Consider the following 16,661-nt stretch of genomic DNA (forward strand, 5'->3'; position numbering starts at 1 on the left):
ACCATTTAACAGCCACCTTGCCAACACCAACTACCCATTATAAACAGTAAGGCACCTAAACCCCATGATAGCTTTTAGCAATATGACCCTTCTTACCTCTATCAGTACCCTTGAATGCCACCAGCAATATACCAATTTGAAAATGCCCTATGCCACCTGGTCAAAACAAGATTAGTGACATGCCAACAACATTCAGAATGTAGAAAATAACCATACCCTTTCTCTCCTTCAAGTTCTGTAAATCAAACCCACACTTCCCATGCAAGGGCACCCCATCTAGCCTAGCTCACCACCTGAACCCACTTATTCAATGCAACCCACTAATCCCCTACACCTGAAGGCTGCAACCCTACCTGAGCCAATCCAAGAAAAAAAACAACTACCAATAATACAGTGTAAATTCACTCCTGATGCTCCCCACCCAAAACAAGCAAAACAAACCATTACATTGCAACTACTGGGAAGAAAATATAACAAACAATTCCACATGAGGCTGCCTTGCTGAAAGACCATGAACTCTTCACACCACTCCATCAACTGACATCATCCTCGACCCCCTCTCTTGCCTGTCGAAGCCACCTTCCTTCAACCTACCAAGTAATGCCCAGTCAGCCGTTCTCCATTTGCAACCTCCAAGGGATCTGTAAAAGAAAAACTGTAAATACTTCATTCACACATAATCAAGCTTCGTAATAACAGTATGCACCACCACTGGCATATCTCCTTCATCAACTGCATAAAATGCATCTACTACCACATACAAAACACCAATGAAACTTAAGCTGTATTGACATAAATACCAGTAAGATTTCCTCCACACCTCACAGAGTCATGATAGAACTGATACCCATGCAAAATAAAACAAATGAATGCATTAAAAGGCTTATTCTATAAATAGATATATCACTCTTTTCCCAACCAAGTAGTTCCCAACAACATTGTTAACCATAATTAAGGTAAAAAAAAAAAAATCCATAGTTGGGCTATTATAGCTTATTACCAAACCTGAGCAAGTTCACACCAAAATGTGACTCCTACTCCAGTTACACTTGCCTAACATCCTTTAAGCCCCTCCCTACCTCACTTCCTCATAAACCTCATCCATTCCTGTTTAACCCTATACTCCCCTATCCTCCCAATTTCTCCTACTTTATTTATCTAAGCCCCCACCCCCCCCTTGAAGATGCCCCTGGACAAATTCCTCTGTTCCAAACCTCATTTCTCTTCATTATATACTTTGTACTACCTCTATGCTTATTATGTGTTCATATCTTTTTTAACCACTGGACTGACTTTGAAAAATGATATCAGTCCTCTACTCAAGCAAACTAAGTTAAATAAATAATTACACCAACCCACTCTCAGTCTGGTTGTCACTTATAACCTATTGTTGGGCCAGAAAGGTCATTTCACTTTTTTGAAAAAGACTTTAATTTTTTTTTTGTTCAAACTACAATTTTTCTTTAAGCTTACTTTTCTTTGTAATATCAAAAGGATCACCATTTATTTAGATTTGACTATGACTACTAGACTGGAATTTTGGCCTATTATAAAACTACTTAAAATAACGCCATGGTTTGTTTGCTTTTTCCCTTTCGATCAAAATATTTCATTCTACAGGAGAAAAAATCTTTAACATGATTCAAGAAGCTAAACTTGATCCACCATCTACCGCTCAAGAAAATATAGAATGCACAACCATAAAAAAGAAAAGACATCCGAGATATGCATACCAGAAATGGCAGATCCTCAGAGAAACAGACAACCTTCATTCACCAGGAATCTCTGACTAAGGAATAGAAAAAAAGACATGAAACTTTTATGTTTATATGGTCATTCTATCATTTATGCTTCAAAAATAGGGTAATCACATATCTTCTGTTTCTTCCTTCTTGACTAAAAAAAAATTACAGTTTATTCAGCTGCTTTTACTGAAAAATGTACACTTTATTCAGCTGCTTTTACTGTAATAGGTTCATAGGCTATTGGCCCTAGGGCCTATATAAGCCTAGCCAAAAAGGTACCCTGGCTTTCGCCACCCAAGAAAATTATTTTCCTGCATTCTTCCTACTTTATTACCTTATTTTGCTTGCTGCTTGCTCTTAAGTGTTGAAGTGCTTTTATTCTGCTGTATTTATTACTGCTTGTTAGTAGCCTGATTAAATTGTCTGCTACTCTAAGCCTCTTAGTTATGGTTTTAGCACTTGGGCTTCAGGCATGTTATTTTACATTTAAGGTTTTTGTGGTCTACAGTCTTGTGGACAAACCCTTTTCAAAGCCCTCTCTCCATAAGTCCATCCAAGTTTCAGAACACTATGTCTGAACAATTCCCATCAGTTTGTCCTGCCAGCCTGGTCAATATGGGCATACTGAGACAGTGTAACAACTGCCTCATGTTCACTGACAAACCTCTTCTCCTAGAACATAATTCTACTTGTGAGAAATGCATCTATATCAGAAACCTGGAATCCATGCTCTCTCATGCCACAGTCAGTACTCTTGATAAAGAGGAGACTGTTAGCACAAACACCACACCACCCACATCACATAGCCAAGCACAACACACACACACACACACACACACACACACACACACACACACACACACACACACACACACACACACACCTATGCAGAGGTCCTCAATAAAATCTTGCCCAAACAGCAGAGACCTCCAAAACACCCTCACAAACATTCCATACACAACACCAAACACATCAGAAACAGCAGACAACACACCAGTGTCTCACAAACACAGCACATAAGACATAATAATAAACTCACACAGCCCATAAGGCACAGTAATAAACCAGACATACTAGTCATTGGAGACTCAATTGTGAGAAACACTGATGTCCCCCTCACCAAGCTCGACAAGGACAGGATCATGGTCAGTTGTATGTCAGGTGCCAGAATCCACCACATCACACATGCACTTAAGTCTCTCCACAACAAGTACAAATATGATTCTGTCATTGTTCATGTTGGTGTGAATGACTTGAGATATACCAACCTCGCCTATATGAAGAGAGACATGACTGAGCTCTCAGAGTATGTGTCCCAGGCAGGTATGACCATAGCCCTAAGCAGCATCCTACATTCACCAAGAATAATACCACAATACTAACAAAAAATAATTGGCTTCCACAATTGGCTTAGTTTCTGGTGTTATTCCAAGTAGATCCTGTATCTGTCTGCCTAGGATGATACGGTTGACAGGCCTCGATGCTTTGCCAGATATGGCTTCTACTTGTCACCCTGGGATTCAGGATTATGGCCAAGGCTCTAACCTCCTCCATTGTGTCTTTTTTAGCCAATGTCCCAAAGACAAATCTTATAACATAAAATCTCTGTCAAAAAACAAATTGAAGGTCATGCTGCTTAACGCTAGGAGCCTTAACCTGAAAATGCTCTCACTGGAGGATCTCCTCACACTGGAAGATGCTGACATCTGTGCAGTCACAGAAACTTGGTTCAAGGCTGTGGATAGCACCCCTGTCTTACCAGGCTATACCTTATTCCACACACCATCCAACACCAAAATCAGGTCGGGAAGACTAAGAGTGGTGGAGTTTCTATTTTCATTAAAGACAAGCACAACTCCAGAATGGTTTGCCAGCATGATGCAGTAGAAGTACTCCAGGTGCAATTGACAATTGGCAAGACACCCATCCAAGTTATAGCCAGCTATAGACCCCCTTCATGACTCAGGACACCCACTCCTCCTACCTGGACCTGCTTGACTCCATCAAGGTACCTCCAAACACCCTGATACTTGGTGACTTCAACTACCCTACTATATACTGGGTGAACTATTCCTGCTCTAATGCACTCACCTAACAATTCCTAGACTTCCTCTGTTCTAACACATTAGACCCGCTTGTCTCTTCCCCCCACAAGGGGAGATAACATTCTAGACATAGATCTCACCAGCATGGGTGACTGCTGCACCACCCCCATAGTAAGAGCTTCCCTGGTGAGATCAGACCATCGGTCTGTCTCATTCAAAGTGTCTATCCTGTCCAAACTCCCCCAGCCATAACCAGGGTAAAAAACTTCTCAAAAGCTGACTACAACCTTCTAAGGGAGGGTATCAGTAGACTCACACCACCACCTCCATCAGAGGATGCAGACAAATATGCTGAACAGTATGCCAGTGCAGTATACAAGCACCTGTACAACTGCATGGACTCAGCCATACCCAACAAAACTAATACCTGCTCCTCAAGGAGACAAAAACCTATCTGGTAGGCACCATCTATCAACAGGCTTTACAACAAAAGGAAGAAACTGTTGTCCAAGCGTAAAAAGGCACAGATTCCCAACTGGAAAAACTCCCTCTTTAGCCTCAACAAGCAAATTAGATCACTAGTGAACACCTCCAAGGCCAATTATGAATTGAAACTAGCCTCCGAAACAAAGGCTAACTGCAAAGCCTTTTTCAGTTACGTCAGGAACCTCCATAGAAAAGCTCAGGTATGTTCTGAAATAGTTCTTAATGGTACCACTTACATTGATCCTGTGACTTAGCCAACCTAGCAGATAGGTTCAGTGCAAACTTCACCCCCCAAGGGTCATTCGACATTCTTCATACTTGTTACACACCTCACATCTCCATATATCAAGTGTGAAAGGCCCTATCCAAGGCAAAGAACACAGCTTCAATGCAACCTGATAGTATCCCAGGCTGTATTCTGCACCATCTCCAGCAAGAACTAGACTCACCATTGAGCATCCTGTTCAACCATAGCTAAGGTTTCATTCTAACAGAGTGGATAATTGCCATTGTCATCTCTTTGCACAAAGGTGGTGCCAATACTGACCCTGGAAACCATCACCCCATTAGCTTGACAAGTCTGATCTGTAAGGCCATGGAGCATATTATTATGGACCTCATAAACAAGGACATAGGCAATCTTCAAATCCTTGACCCCACCCAGTTTGGATTCATCAAGGGCAGATCTTGCCTGTTGAACCTGGTTGACTTTTTGAGATTGTCACCAAGGCAATGGAAGAGGGAAAGTCAGTACATACAGCTTAACAGCTTACCATGCCTTGGCCAAAGCCTTTGACACAATCCCCTACTCAGGCATCATCAAAAAGCTCACACAACTTGGTGTAAATCCTTGTCTCATGTAATGGGTGGCCAACTGGCTCACTGCTAGGACCCACAAGGTCAAAATAGGTGCCTCCACCTCTGACAGCAGACCTGTCACTAGTGGTGTTCCCCAAGGATCTGTCCTGGGACTCCTACTGTTTGGCATCTAATTCTCAGAGGTCCAGGCAAAGAGAAAATGCCTGTGGCTGACTAAGTTTGTGGATGACTATAAGTTAGGTGCTGTCATTGACTCCCCAAATGATGTTAACAAACTACAAGAGGGTCTCACAGCAACAAATGACTGGTGCCAAAGTCATGGGCTTATGTTAAATGCAAAAAAAAAAAAATGATTTTTATATCATTCTGCAAAAACACAGCCCCTACTGGATACCACATCAGTGGCAACCCCCTAAGCACACAACCTATGGTGACAGACCTAGGTACAAAGATTGACAATAATCTCACATTTGACCATCATGTAGCAGCAGTGGTCAGAAAAGCCTTTTACTTTGTTCATCTCATAAGTAAAGAGATTGCATCCAGAAACAAGGAGGTTATTAACTCTCTGTACTCCTGCCTCATTAGGCCAATAATTGAGTACAACTCCCCATTTGGTATGTACCTTTCAAAGCACCTGCACCAACTAAAAAAGCCACAGAAGTACCTCACAAAGAGAATCCATGGCCTCCAACACCTGTCTTGTGCGTACAGGCTCAAATCACTACTACTCTACTTGGTATCATACAGATTCCTCAGAGGTGATCTGTGTCTCCCCTACAAGGCAATCTCAAACTATGTTCTACTGGAGATGCTCTGTATCTGTAGGTCTAACCCCTCGTGCATCGCCCAATTGAAAGGCCTAAATCTAAACAATATGTGAAATTAATAAAACCTGCTGAAGAGACAGGTTTGTCTCCGAGAAGCTGCCCCATCTCTGGTATAGACTCCTCATACATGTCAAACAAAGTAAGTCACTGACCCTCTTCAAGTGCAACCTTAATGAGTAGATGGGAAACCACACATTTGTCCCAGGGGTTCCAGCTGTGTCCCACACTGACAGGGTTGACAGGTGCTGATTGCAATTTCTTTTTTGGCTAAGCTTATAAGGGCCCCAGGGCCATTAGCATAGTAATCTCCTGTGAGCCTATGATCCCATGTAATTTAATAAATGTCTTCATTTGTTCTTGAAGATCATCATCAAAAAAGCGACTTACAATAAAAACAATTATTTAATTGTTCTATTACAGATCTTTTAAGAGGTAAGAGGCTTCATCATGTTGCCTCCAATCTCTCAGATTACTTCTGTTTAAATGAATATTTTTTAAAGTTTATACATAGGGCCTGATCTTAGTTAGAATCAGAATTACTATAGTATGATTCCTAACTGCCATTTACAACTTTGGTACATATGTCTTAGGTTTGGTTATCAGATGCATGTCAGGTATGCTGTTTTTATTTAAGTATTATAACTGCTATTTTGTACAAACATTCATTTTGATACTGAGGAGACACTTCAGGCTACTATAATTTTAACATTTACTATGCACAAGTTGCTGCCGCCAGTGCCTTTGATAGTGTCAGTATCTGATGCTGGGCTTTTTGCATGGGTGCCAATGTTGATACCCTCACTGTTTATATCTATAAATGCTTATTTATCATTATTGGTATCCTGATTGTTATGCTGTTCTGCCTACTGTTTAGAAGGGCTTACAGTTTTTATTTGCATTAACTCTTATGGGGTGAGTCATCTGCCTTACAGTTATGATGAGCTCAATGTTTCATTTATGTTGATGGTAGGCTAAATGGCCTGAGGTTGCAAGGGGTGAATCTGAGGAATATTTTCCAAGGATGATGTTGATGATGGTTAAGAATTGGATGTTATTCAAACAAAGAGCCATGCAGTGTGCGTTGCGGACATTCGGTCAAGATGACTTGATGGTGATTCACTGCTACTGGTAATGAAAGCTGGTATGTGGTATTGATTATCACAGGCTTCACAAGCGTTGTCATGGCAGATGATTATAGTTTGGAATACTTCTAACTTGTGAATTGTTCCAGTGTGACAAACATTGTCACTGAGTTTATATGTCAAGTTAAATAAGGATTGTGTTTTAAATTGTAGAACTATGCAAAAACTTGTTTATAAGTTAGTTGGATGGTTATGGATAGGGTTAATGTAGTGTGATGTGGTGTCTGTTCTAGGCACAAACCATACACTATGGCTGGTAAAATTTCAGATTGGCTAGTTGTCAGTATGGGTCATACTGTTGGCAATTCTTTGCATTTTCTCGTTTGTCTAGGCACTTTCTTAGCACAAAGCAGAGAAACTATTCCTATAGGATGTCAAGGCTCATGACTATATAAAAGCCTGCTCCAGTGATGGAAAAGAAAGGTGGAGTTTTTGTTCTGCTTTGCCCAATGAGACTGTATTTAAAGGGAATCCATTTTTCTTATTAATTTAACAGCATTAACATTTGTAATAATGTGACAAATTACAGATTTATTTGTTGAAAATGGCTATTTAGAGAATAATGTAGAAAAGGTCAATGTGAATAAATTATAATATCAATAATACTCTCAGTTGAATTGATATCAGCAGATGGAAAATAACTTCATGATCCATGCACTAATACAACAGTTGACATTTCACCAGTTCCTTCTGAAGGGTAATCTATTCAAGCACTATGAAGCAGGCCTGTCTTTTTTTGAAATGTTACATATGAGTCTTTCATGTATAAAGAGTATTTTTAATGCTGTGTAATTGCACCTTCTTGCACAAGCTTTGCATAGCTGTGCAGCACATCTTATGAATCCCAGCCCTAAATTATTCAGTTAATTAATATAATGTTGCAATTTCTTAGGAAAATCTACTATCTGTAAAGTATAAGTGAAATTTCTCTGGGCATAATATTGTAATGCATTTTCTGCCATAACTAGCAAATGACTTAGTGAGATAGATTTTTACTGACTACTATTGGTCTAAATTGAAAAACATTTTATCCTTACACAGCCAGGGTAAAAAAATGCTGGCTTGACTGTGAATAGAGAAAATAGGTAATGTATCGTATATATAAGCACTAGAAGCTAGGAATTAAACAATTTTATTAAACTTTTTCAGTCTATTCATATGTTCATAATAACCTTAAGGCTAAAGGGCTATCAAGAGGCTTAGCCATGGCACCTCTTAGTTCTGATAGTGTATTTCTTTGCTGGTAAGAAGATTATGTCCATAGGTTCATAGGTTCATAGGGTGGTACTAGGCTATCAGCCCTAGGACCTATACAAGCCTAGCCATAACAATTCTGTGGCTATTTCTTCCCACGTTATTTACTTCCCTGGACCCTGTCTAGCAGGGCGACTGACGTGATACCCGGGGTGAATTTCCTTTCTCCCATCCAATCGTCAAGGTTCCTTTTGAAGAGGACCAAAGAGACACTCTGCTTGACATGTATGGGCAATCTATTCCAGAGTCTGGGGAGTCTCTGGGTCAGGAACCTATCCCTCCAGCATGTTTTGTTTATTGTGATGACAAGGTTTAGATCCCTGGAGCGTGTGGCTCTGAGGGATTGGGATTTCTTTAAGTGTAGCATGTCCAACAGCTCTGGGTTTGACATGGCCTTGTATGTTAAGCAGAGATTGCCTCTGAGTAGATGATATGCGACAGAGTATAGCTGGAGGTTTTTAAGGCGGTCAGCGTAGGTCATCTGCGTTAGGCCTGTGATTCTTTTAGTGAGGTATTTCTGAGGCCTTTCCAGTTGTTGCAGATGTCTTGAGAGGTACATACCAAACGGGGCATTGTATTCTATAATGGGTCCAATGAGGGATGAATACAGTGGGACAATGACCTCCTTTTTTCTGGATGAAAAGCCCTTCATGATGAGGTGTGCCACATAGAAGGATTTCCTGACTGTTGTGGCGATGTGGTTATCGAAGGTGAGATCACTGTCCACCTGTGTCCCTAAGTCTCTTATCACACTTTCAGTGTTTAGTGTACTGCTACCTATATGGTAATTCACGGGTACATGTTTTTTCCCAAAAGGGATAACTATACATTTCTTGGCATTGAGATTGAGCCCATGGCTCTGGCAAAAAGCATCTGTTTCTGTAAGGCCCTTTTGTAGAGTATCCACATAATTTGGGGATTCAATAATGGCTCCTAGTTTGCAGTCATCTGCAAACTTTGTTAGCCAAAGTCCCTTAGTGTTGGCTTGTACTTCAGAGGAGTAGATGCCAAACAAGAGCAGTCCCCAGGACTGAACCCTGAGGTACTCCACTTGTCACTTGTCTGGAGCTGGATTTGGAGTCGGCTACTTTTACAGTGTGGGTTCTATCAGAAGCCAGTTAGCAACCCATTGGGTGACGTAGGGATTAATGCCCAGCTTAGTAAGTTTATCTATGATTCCAGAGTGAGGGATGGTGTCAAAGGCCTTGGCAAGATCTAGATAGACTGTGTGGACCACCTTACCCTTGTCCATGGCTCTGGAGACTGATTCAAAGAAGTCAATCAGGTTCAGGAGAGAAGATCGGCCCTTCACGAACCCAAACTGGGTGGGGTCCAGTGTTTGAAGGTTGCCAATGTCTTTGTTTATAAGTTCCATGATAATACACTCCATGGCCTTGCAGATAAGGGTCATCAGACTGATGGGATGGTAGTTTCTAGGATCCAAGTTGGATCTCCCCTTGTGGAGTGGGATAACTGTAGCTCTGCGCCACTCAGTGGGCACAGAACCTGAGGTGAGGCTATGATTAAACATGACACTTAGGTGAGGTGCCAGTTCATATTGTAGTTCATGTAGTACACAGCCTGGGATGTCATCTGGTCCCATGGATGCTGTATTCGTAGCTTTGGAGTGTGCATTTTTTACCTGTGTGGCCGTTATTACCAGAATTTGGCAATCTTCTGGTATTGAGATGGGCCGTTTAGGGGGTGAGAGAGGGGTGAAGTTGGCACTGAATCGATCTGCCAGGATATTGGCAATATCCTTGGGATCAGTATATTTAATGCCATTCTGTTTTAGCTCAGAGCAGATTTGAGCATTGCCATTTAGAGTCTTGACATAGTTATAGAATGCCTTGTGGTTGTCTTTGGAATCTTTGGCAATTTTATTTTCGTAACTAGCTTTGGAGGATTTTATGAGGGATCTCAGTTTATTACTGAGGCTGGTAAGGGAGGTTTTTGCATCGTGGGATTTTCCTCTTTTCTGCAGCAGTTTCTTCCTTTTGTTGTAAAGTTTGTTTATGGCAGGGGACCACCAGATTGGCTTCTTTTTTTTTGGATGAGAGCATCTTGGTTCTATTTGGGATGGCACGATTCATGCATGCGTGGATGTGCTCGTACAGTGCCTTAGCGTAGGATTCAGCAGTTGAACTTTTAGTTCCCGTCTGCATGAGTGTCATGAAGTTTGTCACTTCTGACTTGTGTAGCATGAAGTTGGCTTTGGAGAAGTTTTTTATGGAGGTTTCCTTACTGGGGGGTGGGGGTGGGATGTGGATGTTAAGGGTGATTAGCTTATGGTCAGACCTAACTAAAGAGAGGGTGACCACAGGTGTGGAGCATCGATTTCCCATGTTGGTAATGACCAGGTCTAGGATATTGGAGCCCCTGGTGGGACTATGGATTAGTTGATCCAGGGCATTGGAATTTATGAATTCCAAGAAGAACTGTTGGGCAAAAGTGTTGGTACATGAGTAGTTTTGCAAGTTCATGGCAGGGTAGATAAAATCACCCAGTATTAGGGTGTTTGGTTCTATCTTAATATTTTCCAGTGTAGTGAGAATCTTGGGGTATGGTGGGGGATCTGTAGCAAGCTACAGTTTGGATTGCAGTCTTACCTAGTGTTAGTTGCACCTGGAGAATTTCAGATGCATTGTGTTGGGCAACTAACCTGGTGGTGTGAATATCCTTGGTGAATATTGACACTCCTCCACCTTTAGTGTTTTGGTCCTGGTATGGTGGCCGAAAAATGTGGTAAGAGTTGTAGCCTGGTATTGCAGGGGTGCTCCCTGGATCCTTGAATCAGGTCTCAGTTACTGCACAGATATTGATGTTCTCCATTTTTAGGAGTGCCTCGAGGGAGTGCATTTTGAGGTTTAGACTTCTAGCATTGTGTAGCATTACCTTCAGATTTTGCATGCTTGTACCTGTTACGGTGGAGGTTTTGACCTTTGAACTTTGCCTAAAAAAGGCACTATAGGGGTGGCAAGAGCCTTAGCCAGTAACCTGAATCCCAGGGGTGACAGGTGCAGACCATCTCTGGCAAAGCATCGTGGTCTGTTGATCATGTCGTCCCAGGCAGACAGATACTGGATCCCCTTTGAATGACACCAGAAGCTTAGCCAATTGTTGAAGTCAATCATTTTGTCCTTATATTGTGGTATCATTCTGGGCGAAGGCAGGATGCTACTCAGGGCTAGGGTCATACCTACCTGGGCCACATGTTCCGAGAGCTATTCCATGTCTCTTTTCATGTAGTCCAGGGAGGTACATCTCAAGTCATTCGCTCCAACATGAAAAATGACAGTCATATTTGTACTTGTTATGGAGTGACTTGAGTGCATGTGTTATGTGGCAGATCCTGGCACCCGACAGGCAGCTGACTCTCACTTTCTCCTTGTTCAACCTGGTGAGTGGGACATCAGTGTGCCGGACTATAGAGTCACCTATGACTAAAGTGTTAGGTACGTTGTCTTGCCTTAGGGGCTGTTGCTGGGTGGCACACTGGTGTTGTGAACTATGTGACACTTTGGTTGTGATTGGTGTTTGTTTGCGTTTCAGCTTCAGAGGTCCTTGTTGCTTGGGCAGGTTACAGTTAAGGGCCTCTGCATATGTGGATTTAGTGTTGATATATGTGGGTGTTGGTGGTGTGGGTTTAGAAGGGCTATGTGTTGCTTGAGGTGTAGTGCGGGTGTTAACCTTCTCCTGTTGACTGTCTAGTACAATCTTGGGTGTAGAGAGCTTTGCTTCCATTTTGGCTATGTACGTGCATCTTTCACAGGTTGTAGTATTGGGTGGTAGGAGGAGAGGGTTATCTGTGTACATGAGGCAATTACTGCATTGCCCCAGTATGCCCAGATACATCAGGTGGACAGGAGAAATCACTGGAAGCTTACCCTTGGACATGCCTGGTTTGGTGTTTTTTTTTTTTTTTTTTGTAAAGTACAGGAGCTACAAATGGTGATGAGATGGGTTGAACATTAGCTCAATAGCTCAATAGCAGGCATTTTCCAAGCAACTAAATATCTAGGTTGGATGCATTTCTGAACTATGCAAATCACATTTTACATGAAATATGGTTATTTTACTTGTAATACTAGAAGGCAACAATACTTTTTCTTGTCATTTAATGTTATCATGGAATGAAAATGTCTTGTAATTCAGTGATGATAGTCTATTCACAATTGTTTATTAAATTAAATATTATGCATTGAATTTTATTAATTCTTTAATTATAATTTTGCAGAATCTTGAAGTAATAATTGTATAATCAGCTGAAAAATAAGAATCACATACGTTAGTGCAATATTGTGTTGCCTCAATTTATTTGCTCACACTGAAAGTTTAAACTCTTGTCATGTGATACAATCCTTAACAATACATTCATATTTTTGTATGGTCCTTTTATTCACAGTATACACCTCTGCTTACTGAAAGTTTTCTTGACAAAATATGTAAATCATACTTGTCTTTGAAATAAGCAAAATAATGTAAAGCAAGTTTAGAAGATGAAATTGCATTTATTTATTTGTATATCTGTTCTTTTTTAACTTACTGCAGTAGAAAATTAATCCATGTTGGGGATTTCTGGCTCAAATGTTAGAAGAGACATAAAGAAATAATGTTATGATGCAGATGGAAACTTGAGACCAAAAAGTAAGCCAATGTATCTCTAAAATATATATTTAAAAATGCAAAGATTATTTATAATATGCACTCTTTTAAATATTTTAAATTGAGGTGTCATGCAAACAACTCAGTGTTTATACATCAAAGGTAGAACTATTGTTTGTGGCAGTATAGTAGTATTGCTAAATATATCATCACAAATCAAGAATTTGTCACTGACCCTTCAATTTATCTTTTAAGGCTTAGAGTCACCAAATCTTGAATTCTGCTGAAGCCTCTTACAATTCCTATTTATAATATTTAAATGCTGGCCTTAAATTCAAATAGACAAACTTTTTAAATAACAGTTCCACTGGCTGGTTGTTTATAAATGTTTTTAAAATGGAAGTATATTCCTTGGAATGCATTTATCATTTCTAGCAACTCTTGTAATGCAGATCTGTAAAATCACACTATTATAACAAATCATGTTTTTTTAATAGTAAAGGAACTATTGAAAAAATGCAAAATACATTTTTGTGAAAAAATAGTAAAGGAACTACTCTCCTGATTTAAATACTATTTTAGAAATTTACTTACACTACTGTAATTTCTTAACCCATAAAAATAATATAAATTTTTTAAGAATGCTCAGCTAAACTTCAAAGGTGAACATTCATATTATTTACTAGAATTTATTTTATTTACTGGTATGAATATTTACGTAAAAGAAACTACTTAATTTAATACATTTATGTTCTCAATTACATAGTTGATTGCATTTTTCAATGATTATTTAGAAATTTTGAATTATTAAATTTAATTGATATCTTTATTTGAATTTCAAATGTTTTCATAAAAATTATATTGTAGGAGTCCAAAAAGTCTGGAACAATAAATAGCAGATAATATAATACAAATTTGGATGGAAATCATCCATCTAAACTATTAGTTGCAGACCCTAACATAAAAGGAAAGCAGAGTCAAATTACAGTTGTTAGTTGCACTTTACAAAGGAAACTTTGTAATTCCAGTTTGATCAAAATTTTCATCAAACTGGGAATCTTAGAAGTTTCCATACATAGCTTGCTTTCTTTTCATTGCGTATCATCTTTATTGTTTGTCTGTTTTATTACTTACCATTTTGAGATACATACCATTTCAAATTTTAAACTTAAAAGTAATCTGTTTTCAATGACATATATGATAATTTAGCACTTTTTGGAGAATTTAGAAGAAAACATAAAATATTATCAGTAAACTATTCTATTATTAATAATCACATAATTCTTCTTATAAAATATTATTTACTATGGACTTAAATTTTATATCCCTAAATGTAAATGGCCTAATAATCAAAGCAAAATATCACATTCAGCTAAATAATTATCTATTAACAAAGAACATGTAGCTTTTCTTTATGAAACACATATAAGATATGAAGACAAAGATAAATTAAAATTTCCAAATTACAAAATTCTATCACAACTGTGTTTCAAAAGCAAAGGAAGAGAAACAATGATTTTACAGAAAAAAAATGTAATCTTACTGAAATACTAAAAAAAGATCAGGATGGCTTATTTAGTATGATAATTATTAAACATAATACTAGAATATGAAATATGTTAATTTATACTTTTTTTGGAAATGGAGAATAAGAAAGCACAATTCATTATGAATTGCATCTTAGATAATATGAAGGGAAATGTGATTATAGTAGAAAACTTATGCTGTAAGAGATCAAATAATTTCTGATTCTGCAAAAGAAAATAAATGCTAGGAAACATGTATGTATGTATTACATACTTTTGTCCAGAAAGACAGACCCCGGGATTCATGAAGCTCGGTGCAAGGCCGGCGTAAGGCCTGCGCCGGCGGTGCATGGAATACCCGGCGCAGTAGCGCCATATACATATTAATGAGAGTGCACCGGAATCACAGACACGTGCGTAGTGTACGTGAGCGAGCCCAGGTAGGATGCGTCCGGAGGCGTGTCTAAGCCGGCATGAGGTGAGCAACCTAATGTGCTGACAGCCACGGTCCGCCCACAATAGTAATGGCAGCAGCCAGGTCCCGTGCAGAATGAAACGCACGTACAGTACGCAACATAGTCCCTGTTCCAAATTAACGGAGAAGCAAATAGAAGCCACCAAGGCATAAGTGTACCCGCTCAAGGAGCAAAGGATACGATAAGACCGCCTCCGGCCCCACAATGCACTGTCAGTGTTTACACTCAGAGAAGGTGTACAGTCGATGTCAGCCGCACCGACATAGGAGCAGCGACTAAGGTCACCACCTGTCCCACTTTGTTTGGGGCAGTCTCTCCATGGACAGTTGTGTCCCAAAAACGTATTAGAAATGGCTGATGTGCTACGAATGTAGGACACAATGATATCCCGTATGTAATGTAATGGTAGCATGAATTGGTTATTTCTGTAACAGAAATACCGAAATGACACAATAAACAGAATAAGCAAGGAAATTGCCACAATAATAAGCAAATTATTTAGGCAAACAAGTGAATTTCTATGCTATATAGTGACCGTTTGTATGTGTCGGCCTGTAAAGGCAGATGTGAGTCCCGGAAATATCCCAGATCGGAAAATGGAAAAGGTGGAAACCCCAGCAGCGACATGGGCATGGTCACCAGGGTTACCTGCTGTCCCAAAGTGCCATGGACAGTCCCTGATTGGACAATCGTGTCCCTGCAACAATTGTAAAAATGGAAAATGACCTGCGATCCCCTGCCACGCAAATTCCTGCAATATACATGTAAATAGTAGCATAAAACATATACATTACGGTATGGAACACAGACATGGCATAAGAAAATAAATAAGGAACCCAAACGCTAACAGAATAGGCTCATAGTATGGCAAACAAGTGAAGTTCTGTCTACTGCACTAGCCCTGGGTATGTGTAGTCCTGCAAATTTCGAAGTGTCCACATAACATGCCCCACTATGGGCATTGGAAAAGGTGCCAACCATAATGGTCACAAGCAGTAGTGACAGTACATAGCCGGTAGCTGTGCCGACATAACAACAGTAAGGAAGCAAGATACCCCAAACACAGGCAAACATGTGCATAGCAACATATCCCAGACCCAGCAACATCTTTGTTGCATACACTGGATGGTGTATGATGAAGTGTAATATCCAGAAGCAGAACACATGCATTCGGATGTACTACACAATAGCCTCATTGTACATGTCAGTCACACCCATGTATACCCCTGCACCCAAACCTGCTAGCATCCGTGTGCAGCTATACAACCACACACAATGTGCATACCTGAACTGTGGTAAGATGTTTGTGTTAGGCAATGCCACGCTGGCAAATACGCATTCCACATGTCAGCAACCCACCGCAGGTACAGATATGTAAATGGCTGCATGTGAATGTGTCAGCAGAATGTGTACATCCGCATGTAGTATGTACCCGTCCAAACCATCTACGTTTCCATACGACAGGGTCGAGATAAGTGTACTCATGTGGACAAGTCGGCTCGTTGGACCACCGCATCGACGATCATCTTTGCAGTGAAGTCGCTCACATATAGGGGAACAGGTGCCTAACACACAGGACATCTTAACAGGGTGCTACAGGCAAAGAAGAGGAAACTGGGACATCAGATGTGGAAATGACCGTGGCTGGACGGACAAATACACAGGTTGAAGGAAAAGGATGGAAGAACATGGAAATGGCTGGATGGATGTTGTTCTAAAATATATAGAAACAC

This window comes from Protopterus annectens, chromosome 2.part1 (genome assembly GCF_019279795.1).
Source record: "Protopterus annectens isolate FY-2018-M chromosome 2.part1, PAN1.0, whole genome shotgun sequence".
NCBI classification, from domain to species: domain Eukaryota; kingdom Metazoa; phylum Chordata; order Ceratodontiformes; family Protopteridae; genus Protopterus; species Protopterus annectens.